This window comes from Cajanus cajan, chromosome 1, assembly GCF_000230855.2.
Source record: "Cajanus cajan strain Asha chromosome 1, NIPB_CcT2T_4, whole genome shotgun sequence".
In the NCBI taxonomy this organism is placed as follows: domain Eukaryota; kingdom Viridiplantae; phylum Streptophyta; class Magnoliopsida; order Fabales; family Fabaceae; genus Cajanus; species Cajanus cajan.
Window position 1 is genome coordinate 85,909,164 of NC_138517.1, and position 17,492 is coordinate 85,926,655.

The window sequence follows — 17,492 nt, forward strand, 5'->3', positions numbered from 1 at the left end:
GACATGCAATTAACTAACATTGTGATAAAATTTTAAAAATTAAATGATTAAATACGGTAACTTTGAAAGTTAACTCGTGAAATAGTAACAAAAATTACGATTTTTTTTTGTCATCATTCCTTTATCCATCCGCTCTCTTTCTTGCATATGAAACAAAGTATAAAAATTATATCTAAAATAATTTTTGTATTGATCGATGGTGTAAACATCCTGTATTAACGATGTATCAAAATTAAACTCTTTAAAAAGCTTGACACCATAATTTATTTATAGCAATTACACATGTCAAATATATATTAGAGTATATAGATCATTGTGATGTCAAATAAATAGCCATGACAGGATTATAGTGTAACAAATTTTTGTTGGAGGAGTGTAATTATTTTAATTGTCTGCACAAAAAAGACATGCCAAAATCACACATAGGACTTTTTCATTGATGAGTTGACTAATGACGAGGCATATACATGTGCCCAAATGGAAAGTGTAGTACGGCACGAGAAGTTGTAAGAACTCCAAATTTCAAAGCATGAAGGAATGGATCTGACTGAACTTTGGTTTAGCATGGTTCTCTTTGGATGCTCAAACAGTTGTCACTGAAGTATGTTCTGTTATGGACCACATTCCTAAAGTTCCATCTGACCAACCCACATGACTTTTAATGTCTCCTGCAACCTTACCAATTGAACGCACAACATTAAGTGCGATGTTTAATTTAGCTAGCTAGAGAGAATAATGCTTCAAGAGGTTACAAGATTGTCTTCAAGTGCTTTCTCATATTTTAATCTTTTGCTAGAAAAGGGAAGTGCATTGTATGAATTAGATCCATCTTCATCGGTGGTCCACTTGAAAGGGCTAGTACAGTCGGCAAAATCTCTTTACAACCAAATAAAATGACATGAGTGTCAAAATTCAACAAATGGAAGAAGTAACTATTTATACAAATGGAACAAAAATTAATTTTTCATCGCCATGTGGACCACTTTAATTTAACCGCAATATATATATTTTTTTTAATTATCATTTCAATCTACATCTGAGAAAAGACCTGTAACCATTAATTATGTTACTATTAGTAACGTTTAATTGACAAATTATAACATTATTAGCGGTTAAACTACTAATATGTAACTAAGTGTAACATAGTGAAACTGTTAATCGATATATGCATATTTGAAAAATATGACCTTTATCAACAATTTTGTCTTTAAACGATTAATAAAGACATACCTACTGTAATCAAAGGTTTTTTCAATTTTTTTTTCTTCTGATGATTTTAGATTGCCAAAGGTCCCTTTTAGTTTTTTTAATGCCACGAATTGGATATCCTTTTATGTTTCCCCTTGGTTAGGAACATCTTAAACGGCTCGGATATTGATTGATTATTGACAGCAGTAAAGTCATGCATGCCCCTCAAAGCTTTTCCCATACCACTGCAAGCCTACAACTACTTCATAGTTTCAACATTAATAGTGAACAACCAGCCACCATTCAATACCGTGTGCCCTCGACAAAGCCTCTAACGCAATAAATATAATAGTTCGTAAATTCAGATTAATTGCGGTTTAAAATTCATGACTTAATGTAATGATTTTAATTATTTCATTTTCATTCAATTAATACAAAAATCGTACGTATTCAAACATAATCCATAATCACGTTTCCACCCACCACCCACCCTAAACTGGAATTTGAAGTATGCATACCATAATCCGCGCGTGCTATAATTACTAAGATAATGACATTTTGCGAAGAAAGACGAAAACTCAGAAGCAGGCACTAAGGAGTTAGGACCATTCATCCTCGAATTTTGATGTTAATGCAAAGCCACTTTAAGAGCCTATATATCCTCAACCTTTCTCTATAAAGGAAACATTAAAGTATTTTGGTGACCACCGGTGCGGTATAACATGTGATCATGAGCAACATATATCGTAGATTATTCATGAGTAATTAATAGTGCTAGCTACGAATCATAAGATGCAGTTGAAGTCTGTGATCACTTGTAAATCAGAAAGTAGTTGAAAGAGGACTTGATCATCTTTATGCATGCTGCTTTGAACATTCTTCATAAGATCGATGCTTTAGAATCGTGCGAGAGGAATGGGTCACCGTCGCTCCGTGTGTGGCTTTTTCGATGTTAAAACCATTCTTTAACATACTCTTTTAGATATTTGCTCTATTAACAAAGTCTTTTTTATTAAAAATTACAACAACATGATTAAAGTGATCGAAGAAGAAGTGAAATCTACTGAATTTTATAATTTTTTAAAATAAATTTTAACTAATACTACGTAATAAAAATAAGATGCCATAAGGTCAATGAACCCTAGCTCAGGACCAGGGGTTGGGAAATATTAAGAAAAAGAAAGAGAATTTTATTATTAAAAAAAAAGAGATAGAATAGACCAAGGTTTTGCAGAGAAATATTAAAGTTACTTAATTTTAAAAATTCCTCCTATTATGTCCAAATGTATGTTAATATAAGTTATGAATTTAATTCAATTCTACAAAATCGACTTATAAGATAAAAGATGTTTCACTTATAAATTTTTTATTTGTCATATCTCTAATTGATGTGAAATTTGTGAGTGACTCTTTTTTAATGATCTAAAATAGGTAAAATTTTAATTTTTCTAATATATTTCCTTACATTCGACACTATTAAACTTGGTATGATATCAATGGTAAATGGTCATTATGAGTCAATCTATGATAACTTTGATATCATCTTAAATATAGGTTATAAATATTCAATCTTATAAAATTAGTTTGTAAGATGAGAATTATCTCCTATTTATAATTCTTTGTTTGTTATCTTTAATCAATGTAAGACTTGAATTTTATCTAATATATGTTAATGATAAATTAACAAAATAAAATAAAATTTCACAAGTATATATCGAACATCCCTCTAACTATGGCCCAAAGTCCCAAACATATATGGTATAAAATTAGAGTTGTCAAAATGGGTCGTGGCTCGTGGCTCGTGGACCAACCCGACCCACCTTGAAAATGGGTCAGGTCGGACCAAAATAAATAAAAAATTTTATAGTAAGTGAGTATATTTCTACCCGGTTTACCCGGGTTGAACCCGTGGTGGGCGAGGCAGTCCACCAACTCACTTTTTTTTTTAAATTAAAATTTGATTATAGTTTATAATTAATTGTGTATAATGAGACATTAAAATTTTTTATTTTGGACTTCTATCATAGTTTGTATTTAATTTTGGATGATGAGTTATGACTTATGACTATTAAGGATACTAATTTTATGATTAGTATGTTAATTTATAGTTAATTTGAATTTTGTTGATAGTTTTTTTTAAAAATTTTTTTGGTAGATTGGTAGGTTAACCCGTATAACTCACCAACCCATGGTGGGCTGGGTTGAGCCAGAAAAACTTTAAGGAAATTAAAAGTAGGTCAGACTAGATTGACCAATTTTTAAAATGAGTCAAAATGAACTAATCTATATGGATCAAATTACCCGTTTTGATAGCTATATATAAAATCCAACATACAATTCTAATAAAAAATATCCATAGTTTACAAAGAAAATAATGATCGACCATAATTTTAATAAAAAAATAATAGTTGAAATTTTATCACACCAAAAGAAAATAATGATCGACCATAATTTTAATAAAAAAATAATAGTTAAAATTTTATCACACCAAAATTTTGTCTTCATTCCAATCCTAATTACTAGTAAATTTTATTTTAGGAAATAAAAGTTTTTCCATTATTTATCAAATTTTAGGAAAAGATCATATATATTTCTACTCAAAATATATAATTTGAGATATCAGTACAGGGCAGAAGACTTAATCAACAAAATACAATAATTTTAAAAAATAAAGCTAATCTCCTATAATCTAGTTTCAAAACTTTTTCAAATTTTCTAAGCTTCTCTCCCTTTTGACATCGATCAAAAAAGCACGGGAGGAGAAATCAGCATCTAGTCATTGGCAACAGGGAGGTAGAAATAAAGGTTTCTTAGATTCTTACGTAAGATCGAGGTTGAAATCATTACCCATTATGGCAACAAAACCTTAATTTGACTATTGCTTTAACTTTATAATGTACATGTAACCAAATCTTTCAATTTATTAACTCGTTGAAAGTGACTTCACGAACCTTAATGAAAAACATTGCTTGATTAAACAAAGAAATCCCCATTTTAACAAATAAAATACCCTTTTCCTCTGCTAAAAACGACAAAAGATAATTAGCACGCCTTTTATTAGAACTTAGAAGAGGGGCTAGCTGAATATACAAAAGAGGCTAAGCCACCCTAGACAAGAAGAAGTTGATAAAATATTGGAACCATCCATGTGTGATTAATTATAATAATTTATCTTGTGATATTATACGCCCTAAACGCAAAGGTATAGCTAGCTAGCTTCGTAGTTTGGTTGAGCACTAGTCGATCTCGCTTGCTACTGACTGTAACTCTTGTTGATTATTCTTCAACCTTTTTCTTTCATAGGAATACGAGGGACATGTATAAAATAATAGTTTAAAGTTCAAATGGATGGTGGAGAGAATGATTTAGATTCATTGGGAAAGACCCTTGGTGTCTAGTTCCGGAGAAACATAATATTAATATAATTATTATTATCGTTCCGATATGTGTAATCTCATCACTATAAAAAGCCTTTTGAGTGATGAAATATATATATATTTGGTTAATTTGCATCAGAATTGTAGGTAGGTAGGTACTCATGCACTGCTCCTTTGCGGCGGGAAGTTGGGCAATTAAGGTTAATTGAACCTGTTCGCGTCGAACTAGATGCCACCACAATAATATGTTAAATCATCTACAATATGCTACCACAAACCTACACTTGGATTTTCACACACAAAATCAATTAAGAAAACTACTGCATGAGTTAGAACTTCAACAAATATAGATTTGTATTTTCCAAAATATATCAAGTCAGAAAAGGAAAATATATTTGTTATTAATTCAAACTAAAGTATTTTATGGTTTAGATCAACACAAGATGTATATTTTTTTTATTCCATATATTTATTTACTCGGAAGAAATTTAATTCTAACTAAATGATTTTAAAGGGTTCATCAGTTTATGTTATAAAATATGATATGCATTATATCTTTCTTTAACTACTATAGTAATTATCTTATTTATATTATGTGTATGAATTGTTATAAAATTTTGTACCGAATTCCATTCTTATAAATAAATAAAACATTTTTATCAAAGTCCACAAAGCAACCTAACCTAACTACCTTTACTTGTTTTTGGTCCAGACCTAACGAAACAACCAAAGTCGCAATTATTAACACGTACGAACTAGTAATGTGCCATCAAGAATGTGGCTCTACAGGCCCAAATGACACAGGCTTATGAGGGCTACGCAACGGATAAGCCCAAATAGTAGTTGAGTTGATAAATAAAAGCAATTGAAAAATAAAAGAAAAACATTTACAAAAATCTTGTTCATTTAAATTGGACGTGGTTATAAATAACTAACACAGTTTTTTGATAGCAAATTAGTAACACATTATTAATAAATATTTAAATTGTATGATTAATAGATAAATGATAAAATTAATTAATAAAAAATGATAAAGTAATGTAATTTATTGATGAATTACACCCAACTTAAATATATGAATCCCAACGATTATTTGAAATGTAAAATGTTGAATAAAAACCCAACTAATGGCCCATGCAGGTCTCGAACCTGCGACCTTCGCGTTATTAGCACGACGCTCTAACCAGCTGAGCTAATAGGCCAGCTGTTATATAGACTTCAATTAGAATATAAGACTAAATTAAATAATAAACAAATGTACCATTTGGACCACTCGGCAAAACTCATTGGTCAGACTATCGGATAACTAAATAAATCTTGCAAATGCAAAAATTAAGAAACTCATTCCCGGAGAACGAAATAAGGAATCTAAATGAAATGATCCACAACACAACTTAATTTTTATTCTTATAAGTTATAATCAAGACACATGATAGTAAGAAGACAATTGGAAGAAAAGGAAGAAAAGGAAGAAAAAGAAGGGATTAGTGTATATAACTATATATATATAATTGTGTTAGTATTAATATTTAACGGATGTCTAAAGACATGCTAACGTTAAAGGAATTAAATGCAAAATCAAATTATCAAGATTTAATTAAAAAAAAAATTAAATTACACGAAGAACTTTAACTAAAAATTTAACAAAACTACATTAATTCATTAATTACTTTAACCTTTGGAGACTTCTCGTCTTTTTCATATTCGAGAATTATAATTCTTAATAATCATGAATTCCATATCATTGTTTCTAGAAATTTATAAAAATGGTTGGTTAGTCATAAAATTAATTCAAAATATTTACACATGAATCTCATATACATATATATATATATATATATATATATATATATATATATATTCTTTCAAGATATCCTCTTAGAAAATTAACAAAATTTGTAACACTTTTGATTTTATAATATTTTAATTTAATTATATGATTATTGTTGTCTAGTTATTAGTTGTTGTAGTTTGCTATTTAAGAATTTTAGAATCAAGGAACTCTGATAGTTAAATTGGTCTCTAAAATAGTTAAACAAAAAATAATTTGGGTTAGCTCATAAAGGATATATAAAGTTTTTCTTAAAACAAGAACCTCATAAGTTCAAGTTTTAAGAATTTTAGGGAGAAGTTAGTGAGAAGCTCTTTGGAACATGAAATCTTCTTCCTTTTCTAGGAAATCTTTCCCTTCTTCTTCTTTGTAGTTGATCAGAGTTGTTGAATGGGTGTTTCGGAACTTGCAGAGCTTAGAAAACCCCAAGTTAAAAGTTGTTTGGAGTTGGTTTTTCTTTTTCCCTCTTGTTGATTTGATTCTCAAAGAGGTAGGGGAAGTTTGTGTTTTAGATTCTTGTTGTTGAATGCTTGTTGTTTGATGTTGGAATTCATGGTTGCATGCTTTATTTGGTGAAAATCAAAGAATAAAAAATGTTTTAGAAGTGTTCTCTTGAAAATTGGTGTTCTTGAGTAATTTGAGTGAATATGACACTAGTACAAAAATTAGTTTTAAGATCGGGGTTTTAAGATCGGTTATTAGAGAACCGATCTTAAAAGTAATGCGGTGACAATTTTGTAAATAAGATTACAACTTTTAAGATCGGTCACATTTTAACCGATCTTAAAAGTGACACGGTGACATTTTTGTAAATAAAGTTATAAATTTTAAGATCGGTCACATTTTAACCGATCTTAAAAGTGACACGATGGCATTTTTGTAAATAAAGTTACAACATTTAAGATCGGTCATATTTTAGCCGATCTTAAAAGTGACACGGTGACATTTTTGTAAAGAAAGTTACAACTTTTAAGATCGGTCATATTTTAGCTGATCTTAAAAGTGACATATTGGTATTTTTGTAAATAAAGTTACAACTTTTAAGATCGGTCATATTTTAACCGATCTTAAAAGTGACATGGTGACATTTTTATAAATAAAGTTATAACTTTTAAGATCGGTCATATTTTAGCCGATCTTAAAAGTACTTTTAAGATCAGCTCTTTAAATGAATTTCTAAATTTTAAGGATAAAGCATTGAAGAATCTCAGAGCAAGCTCCTATCAGAGTTCCTGAATGTCCTGCGTAGTAGGCGACCCGCTCAAGGTATCACAATCGAACTTCACTCACTATCTTGCGCCGTCTCGCTCTGTATTGTGCTACGATTCTCGTTATTTATGTTTCAGTTCCACTAACCGTCGAACTCGCGAAGCCGGTGGAGAATCCTTTGCACCAGACCGCTCCTCTAACGAAGGAAGAGGTTTCAAAATTCATAGCATTTTTTTTATTTTCAGTTTCTACTTCATTTACTGGTTTATCGCATTGAAACATTGTAGATCGAGATATTGGAGTCGAGTCCGAAGGTAGATATAGGGAATCTTGAAGAGTTGCTCGAAGAGGAGAATTTGTACTTGAATATAGAGGTAGTAATTGATTAACATGATTTTTCTCTGGTGTTGTATTTTGAATCGATGATTTTGTTATTCGGAATTGATTTTGAACTGAAGAAAAAAACTCGTTGATTTTGGATCGTAGAAAGGAGAGCAAGGACGGTTGCCGGTGTTGATTTTGAAGCGGAGAAAGAAGCCGTGCGTCCATTGCTTAAGGTAATATAGACAAGCATTCCTCCTTCCCCGCGTGCGGGCATAAGCCCTTTCCCCTAATCCTTTGTTTCGTGCAAGCATCATCTAGAAGCTTCTTTCCCTCAGAGAAGCCCTTTCCCTTGAATCCACTTCTGTCACAAAATTATAATATATTTACAGCACAAAATTATAATTCTTCTACTCTGTTGTTCATCCACTTCTGTCACGTTTCTATAATTACATTTTGTATTTTAAAATCAAACTTCTGTTGATATGTGAAGCTCATATTCTCACACTTAATTTGATTATTTGCTTGTCCTATTAGAGCAATTATGGTTATAATAAGTAAGTGGTTATAGTAGTGTTAGTGATTGATATAATAATGACTATGATTTTGATAATAAATTTGTCGTTAGTAATTTCTCCTTTGCTTAGAAGGGGAGTTAATTAATGGATAATGGGGTCTTATTATATCATTTCACACCCACCCTACACATAATACAAAGAATTGAAGTGGAACGTAGCTTCTGTTCTTGTCTCCAGTTGATGCTAATTAATTAATCTGTCCTCTTGATATTGTGATATGGTCAACATACAAAGTGAAAGGAACAGAGATACAGGTAGTCCAAAGCTCTCTTGATTATTTTTTTTAAGGTTTATGATGATTATACCTGTGAGCATTTCACCAATAATTTTCTATTGCCACCATCCATATTGCATTTATCTGAGATTATATATTATCCTGAAATGGGGATAGGCTACAGGTAAAATTTTAGCCCAAGAAGCCCTTGTTGAGATAAATTATTATTAACTGATCTTTTTATGCTATATACCAACCAGTCAAATTAGCTATAATGGTCTTGCCAATGATGACGCTTTAGCAGTATGAGATGCATGTAGCATGTAGAGGGGCAATCACTACATCGAGTTACTTGGAAAATTCAACTAAAATGCGCTTTATTGTTTTCAGGTCTTTAGTGGTGTTACTTTGGTTTGTCATGGCTTGTGTGATAGGTGAAGGTTGCTTCTGCTGCTACATATCTCAGAACTTGCATAACACATGTACTCGTGTTCTGCTGCATCTTTGTGCTTAAGATCCAGTATTAAGAAAAAAAAATATTTGGCTTATCAAAAAATTAAAAAAGAATAATACATGCCAATGCTAATACACAAGGAAATTACACGGAAAAATTACAGAATTATTAGTTCCTAGAAGTAATGATATCAACAATAATAATGTTGTTACAACATTCAAACGTGACATGTCCGTAGATAAAGGTGGAATAATAATGCTGCTATATATATGGCCATTTTCAGAAGGTTGTATATATTCCATGTTGAGGTATAATAGGATGTGCATCATCCAGTGTTGTTATTACTTCTTTCTCACTCGCGCTATTTTAATTAATTATAGAAAGTTAAAAATCCTATCCACCCCTACCTGTAACTTCACTGAATTTTTTGGTAGCAGCCAATTTAAATTAACCGTTTATGTATGTAAAATTGCATCTATTTTCAAAGAAAAATTATTAATATTAGGGAATATTAATTGCCAGAAAAAATGCTTTTTATACCTGAGAATTGTGCCTACTGAAAATCGTGAATTTTAGGTGTGATTCTTGAAAAATAATTAAAATGTGTTTGATTAATCATAAATATTATATATATTTTTAGAATATCTGTTATATTTGTGAAGCTTATTATAAGCTAATTTCCAGAATATCTGTTATAATTGTGAAGCTTATCTGTTATAACTTTGTTTGTTTGATGTATGAAGTTACATGTATATGTATGTGTTTATAATTTAAACTAAAGAAAACTTAATTAGTTATATAGTATAAGTTTGTCTATTCAATATTTTGTGTTACAGGGATATCAAGCCAGACAACTTATTACTTGATAGATATGGACACTTGAAATTGTCAGATTTTGGACTTTGTAAACCATTAGATTGTAGTACACTTGAAGAAAAGGATTTTTCTGTGGGTCAGAATGTGAATGGATCTACACAAAATGAAGAGCGCACAACTCCCAAACGCTCACAACAAGAACAACTGCTACATTGGCAAATGAACAGGAGGACACTTGTAAGTTCACTGCAATAGTGCTATTATGTTCTGACTTAATTTTATTTGTTATGATTGTACACACAATTTAGAGACGGTTGCAGCCTTTTTATGGTCCAAATGAGTTAGCCACTTTTCTTCTTCTTTTGGGTTTAATACTAGGCTCATGATACTAGTCCTACATATACGTGGATCAACATGGCAGGATATATTTGTGATTATATGTATAAGGGTCATTTTTATTTTCATTTTTATTAATGGAGTCAACACAACAGTTGTTATAAACTAATAAATTATATATATATATATATATATATATATATATATATAATGTTATGTGTTATTTTAAAATTTTTTGCTAATTATACAACTTTTTGTCTTTATAAATATTATTTTGACAACATAATATAATATTTACATTGAGTAACCTAGCTAATATAATATTTTATGGATTTTTACTTTTAGTTTTTAATTTTTTTTTATTCTCACATTTTAAGTACTTGAACATTTTTTCCTATCAATATTTTGATTTTTAATATTAAAGCTTTTTGTTTGTGAAAAAAATTTCAAAAGTCAAAATTAAATAAAATTTATTCAAAAATAAAAAATGGTAAAAATTCAAGAAATAAAAACATTTAATCTAATATTTAAATATGATGTTTTGTTGATACATAGGTAATAAATGAACACTTTAATTTATTTTTTGGCAGACTAAGCTTGTAATATGACTACATAAAATTTGTTGTTATGTTATTTAATCCTCAAATTGGAGGGCTTGGCTGTTACAATTGTGTAATTGATTATTTCACTTTGTGTTTTTTGCATTACCAGTGATTTCATGGGATATATAAGTTTGTTTCTAATGTGAAATATATTTTTGTGTGCTCTTTTTTTGACTTGTGGTAGCAAATGCTCATAAATCATACAAGGAAGGAGTGATTGTCTCGTTCAAATACGTCCTTGAAGTCCTCTTCATTAATTGTTAGTATACTATACCATTCTACTATAGTTATTAAGCTTTAATCCATTTTGGTTGTTTTATAAATTAATATGATATTTAAATTTATGCACTCATTGAGCGAACCTTAGTTTCCTATTTGAAATTCAATACAAATGAATATTTAAATTTATGCACTCATTGTCATGTTTTATGAATACTTCTAATTTTTCTAATTTTTTATTAAAGATATTTATAGATCGATCACCATTGTCATCAGAAGACATCAACATCATTAGAGAGCAATGGGCTACATTTTTCATTGAAACACTAACTAGTTAGGACTTATTCTTTATGGAATACTTATTATGTATACATTATTGTATTGAATATGTTTCCAAAAAGTTCTCTTGTATTTAGTATGTAATCTGGACCATTGAAAATATATCATTTGCCTGGTATTAATTTCCAGGTTTTGTTCAGAAACCTTCTTAAAACAAACTAATCATTTAAAAAAAAATTCACAACTTTTAAGATCGGCTATGGTAATAGCCGATCTTAAAAGTTGGACTTTTAAGATCGGTCATGGTAATAGCCGATCTTAAAAGTTAAACTTTTAAGATCGGCTATTACCATGACCGATCTTAAAAGTCCAACTTTTAAGATCGGCTATTGGCATGACCGATCTTAAAAGTTCAGCTTTTAAGATCGGCTATTAGCATGACCGATCTTAAAAGTCTAACTTTTAAGATCAGTTACTGGCATGACCGATCTTAAAAGTCCAGCTTTCAAGATCGGCTATTATCGTGACTGATCTTAAAAGTCCAACTTTTAAGATCAGTTGTTGGAGTGACCGATCTTAAAAGTTGACTTTTAAGATCGACTATTGACGACCGATCTTAAAACGTCCAACTTTTAAGATCATCTCTTTTAAGATCGGTCAAACAACCGATCTTAAAACTCAAAAATGACCGATCTTAAAAGTGTTTTTTCCACTAGTGTGAATTGTAGTGGTTCCATATTGTAAATTAAGTTGTTTTCGAGCTATTTGAGATGCCTATGTGTTGTTTTTGTGCATTGCATGTTGGAAAATTGTTGATTTTCATGGATTGAGCAAAAATTGAGTTTTGCATAAGTGCAAAATTGATATCATGCCTTCAAGACATTGGGCGTGACTTCAACTAGTAGTTTTGTCTCATCCACGTTAAACATAGAATTGGTGGTGCCAAACTTGAAGAGAGAGAATTGTCTCGAGTTGAAATCCTACCGGATGCTAATGGAATGACATCGAAAATGGATCAATTGGAGAACCCTGCACATTTGAGGTTGGACCTAGGCTTTTACCTCACCAAGCATGAGAGAGTGGAAGACTCTCTACCTCACCCATGTTAGATGCGAGTAGTTTGGTGTCAAGCTTGGGCAAGACAGGAGCCCTTTACCTTAATGGCGATGAGCATCCTCTAAGTGGTGTCAAGCGCGAGATGCATGATGAAAAACTTGTTGTTTAATTTTAAGTTGTTTTATAGTTGAATGATAATGAATAAGTTGTGTTAATGATAAGGTATGGTAATGAATTTGTAAGTTTTTAAAATGACGAAGTTGTATAGTTGTATGATATTACATTGTTCATGTTGTTAAAGTTGTTAGGCATGTGAAGAAGATACATATATCTTAAAAGATACTTAAAATTAGAGAGTAAAAGATGTTTTAGAAATTAGAATATCTCATTGTGTGAATATATGTTGTGATGCTCTGAAAGCCTAATTGAAATCCTTTAGTAAATAAGTTAATTTTTGAATGAGTAGTTATTTTAAGTTATTTCTCAAGGTTGTATATGGTATCCACATGTGGATAAGGTTAAAACAAACATACATAAAGCGACCAATCGAGTAAAGTAGTAGGTCAGGAACTTAGTCCCTAACTAATTATTACAGAGACGTAGTACTTGGAAGGTAGTCATTGGGTTAATCCCAAAGGTAGCTTAGTGTAGCAGACTAATGTTATGATAGGCTTATACCCAAACTGTTCTACCCTAATAGTAGTAATATACTTCCTAGTTTAAGTGACAAAATTTAATAAATCAAATTAAGTTGTTAAATATAATCTTTATGAGACTTGAAGTTGTCTATACTTGACCTGATTGCAATAGGTAAACATCGTGGTTTGGGAGAGTTTATCCACTTAAACTACTCACTCTTATTATAGGAGATTTCCTTAGTTGATATGTGTGACGATGCATTAGTTGTATATAGTTATATGATGACCATGTTGTCGAGATGAAGTTTTTTAAGTTGTCTTATGTTGTAAGTTACGTTAATAGTATTTGAAACAAGTTGAAGTTGCATGTTGAAATTGATGTTCTTGTTTATGTTATTCATGTTGACATTGATGTTGTGCTTGTATGTTATTTTTATTTCACAAGTTTACCTTATATTTTCCTTGTGATTGGAATTATTATGCCCATACTTTGGTATGAGAGTAGATCAGGATTAATAGGACTTTGCTAGGATGGTTGGTGGCGAGTCATGTTGGAGATGACTCCTCTTGTGATGCCATTTGTTGGTGGCTAGGTCTTGTATAATCACTTAATCGGTGAGTAGGTTTATTTATATACTTTTGTATATCTAGTATGCATGTGTACAAAAAATGCTTTTATATCTTCTACCTTATACATATGTCAATGTGCATGATATAATTCCTAGATTTCGTTACCTAGTGACTAAACTATAATAAATGTAGTGACCGGTTATGTCATTATAAAATTAACTTCATTTTTAGGTGAATCAAAAATACGACAAAAGTTAAGGACTTCCTATCAAGATATTAAAATTGATTTAAAAAGTTAATTTTTCTCGATGAACGAATGAAGGAAAAAAAAATTTCATTACATATAATATTGTAAAACTTTATTAATTATTTTTTATAATATTTTTTTTATATATCATACAAAAATATGTATTGTTTAAAACATTTTTTTTACTCTTTTAAAATAAAACCATGAAAAAAACCATTTTTTTTAATTCATCGAAGGTGTTTCCTTCCTTTTACATATCTACGAGTGTAATTATAAATCAAAGTTAGATATTTTTCTAGAAAACTTAGCTAGACTAATTTTAATTGAACATAATACTCTTTATTTTTTTTTAAATTATAATATGTTGATTTATGTTTATTTACAATCATATTTTTTAAAAGCAACTAAATTTTTTATCACACTCTCTAATTACTTTGGAAACTGAAATAAACACATGAAAAAATGATTGCGTTGTAAAATAATCTAGTATTTATATATATATATATATATTTTAAGAAGTATAAAGTAATTTATATATGAAAAAAAAAAAAAAAACAAAGAGCGGAAATGCATCCCAGAAAATGAGAGAAACATGGTGCTTGCCCATGCCGACGTTTTCTGGTCCAATCCGAATACACTGTTCACTGCATGTTTCATGGACACGTGATCTAACATCATGTGCTGTCTGCCTCTACTTCTTCTATAAACTCCATTTCAGCAATTCGTTAAGACCTTTTTCAAACCTCCTATCAATGCCTCCATCTCATCTCATCGCCACAAATTTTGCTAACAATTTGTTCTCCTCACCGTCTTCCGTAGAGAACAAGCTATGCCGACGTGATTGTGGAAGCCAATTTTGTCAAACATATCATATATTAAAATATTTCTTGATGCATGTGAAATTAAGCGCCAAAATAACAGCAATAGCAGATGACAATGAGGTACAAAATGTAGAAATTCAAAACTTTCATTATCTCTGCTTTATTTGCATATGGTGGTCCAATCTTTGGATCCAAAATTTTCACCCATTCTCTTATCAAAGTAACATCACAACAAAGTTTATCAAATTTAATGAATTGTTGTAACATCACAACAAAGTTCATTAAATTTAATGAATTGTTTTCAACTTTCTCATGCTCGTTAAAAGTTTAACTCCAAAATTCATAAACATCATTGTTCATACTTTAATAACTCAAAACGATTCGAGGAGAACCATCTAACAATTATAAAACTAATTAATTTAATATCTTAAGATTAAAATGGATATTCGGTCCTTACAATTTTTTTTTATATATAAACAATAATTTTTATATTTTAAATAAAAATCAATTAAATTATTAAAATAATATTTTTCTACTGTATGTGTAACGACCCGCCATGGTCTCTACACTTACTGGAATCGCACTACTACTAGTGAACTAAGGAAAATATTAAATTGGATAACTCATACATACAGGTATAGATAAGAATAAAAATAACCAAATTCTTTAAATACAAAATAAAATACCATATATGTACAGTCATCCCAAAAATAATATTCCCTAGTGCCGGTCAAACAGACAAAAATCGCTACCCAAAATGGTAACCCTAACACGAGGATCAAACTCCCCGTCTCGCAGCGGTCACCTCGACTCCAAGCTAGCCCTGATCTGCTCCCATACCAAGTATGATCATCGCAGTTCCACCACATGGAAACAGAAGGGTAAGCTAGAATTCACAAATGAATCATAATAATCTATACTACACAATCGTATTCATAGAGTCACACCATACACTCTATCCAATACTACTCATGCATAAAATACAATCCACCAATCATGAAGTCAAACACCACACTTCATCATATTAATAATCATGCAATAAATGCATCTCATGACAGATATCAATGCATATCAATCATCTAATGCGTCGTCACGCATACACCTAGGAGATCTCCACAACAATAGAGTTGTATAAGTGACATTCCATCCTACCGAAACCACCCCAACCGTTTTCACGCCCAAAGCGCCCGCTCGGTCACAACTAAACAGGATATAATCCTCCCTCGGGTTTACTCGGATAATGTCACTTACACACTTGGAAGTCCAGATCCACCGTCAGGTATAGCACAGCTGGGTACGGGCTTACCACGACCTTGGCATGCATTAACCAAGTCAATTGTGGAGTTCGCCCACCGACTATCCGCAAGGATCCACGCACCTTCCCGAGTACTTGGTTAAGGGAATAACCCTCGACCTCATACCCCGCTCCAACACTAGCTAAGGACTTAGAGGAGACTCACCCAACCCAGTGGCCTATCTGAGCACCACTCTCCCAAATCCAGTGGCCTCCCAGAGCACCACTCTCATATATCAGTGGCCTATCCAAGCACCACTCTCAAGAGACTCTATGTGAGCTCTTCCAGTTCGAAAACATTTTTCCTCTCCTCAAGTCCTAGGCTAGACTCATGCCATAGGCATCACATGCAATAATGCATCATACATCATAATGGTCTGCCCACCATCATGATCAACAATCATACACATATGAACATATACGCATGTCATATCATATTCAAACATTCATACGTATCATCACAAAGCATACATATGAATCACACCTCACCATACATCATATATCATACATACATGATCTAAAACTTCAACTTTAAACATGCATAAGCATCAATTCATTCATAAACTTATTCACGCTCGGCGTAGCCTGAGCTCGCCCAGCCTAATCCCAGCCTGAGAGTCCCAAGACTCATCCACGCCTAGCGCATTCAACCTGCGTCCGGCCTAAATTCCAGTAACAGAGTTCACAAACTCTCATCCAAACCAACAAATCCAGTCACATGCAAACACAATACATAGGCTCCATACAACTTAAATAAACCTAGAATCAACATGCACCCATCTGATGCATCAAATTCACCAGAAACCCCATTTTTTTTTCCAAGACTTTGAACAATTAGCGAATTCTCCGATCCAGCCATGGATCCTCAACTTCCATGCATCAATTGAGTTTCTAAACTCACATGCAACTTAAATAACAAACATTCTAGCTTCCCTTACCTGAAGATTGGCTCAGATAGCCAAAGACTGAACAAAAGTATAATTTCCCCTCGAGGCTCAACTCGGAACTTCAGTCCTCCCAAAACAAGCTTTCTAATCTGAATTTCAAGAAAAGTCAGAAGGAGTTAGTGATCTAGAGGAGAAAAGGAGTCAAACAGAGAAATTTGGGAGAGAAAGGAGCTCACTGACCCAGAGACCTTCTCTCTAAAACTTCTCTCTAAAAACTCCAAAACTCCTGAAGGCCCCAAACCCCCTATTTATAGACTTTCGGATTGGCCCAGAACGGCCCGTACCGAATTCGGAACGGCCCGTTCCGAACTCCCAAATCACGCACAAAATTAACGCCCAGAACGGCCGGTTCTGAAATCAGAACGGCCCGTTCCGGGACTCATCCGAACGGCCCGTTCTCCCTCCGGAACGGCCCGTTCTCCCTCCAGAACGTCCCGTTCTCCCTCCAGAACGGTCCGTTCTCCTTCCCAGAACGACCCGTTCTCAACTACAATA

The 17,492-nt window shown here is 31.8% G+C and overlaps 1 long non-coding RNA gene and 1 other non-coding gene across 2 annotated transcripts; one reads left to right on the top strand and one right to left on the bottom strand.

Moving 5' to 3' along the window:
* Positions 1-5,693: 5,693 nt before the first annotated feature.
* Positions 5,694-5,767, bottom strand: TRNAI-AAU (transfer RNA isoleucine (anticodon AAU)). Its single transcript has one exon. It is a non-coding gene; the product is annotated as a tRNA-Ile (tRNA).
* A 1,376-nt stretch (positions 5,768-7,143) lies between these two features.
* LOC145954366 (uncharacterized) lies at positions 7,144-10,128 on the top strand. The gene is made up of 3 exons (XR_014431574.1): positions 7,144-7,662; positions 7,743-7,979; positions 8,092-10,128. It is a non-coding gene; the product is annotated as an uncharacterized LOC145954366 (long non-coding RNA).
* The last annotated feature ends 7,364 nt before the right edge of the window (positions 10,129-17,492 follow it).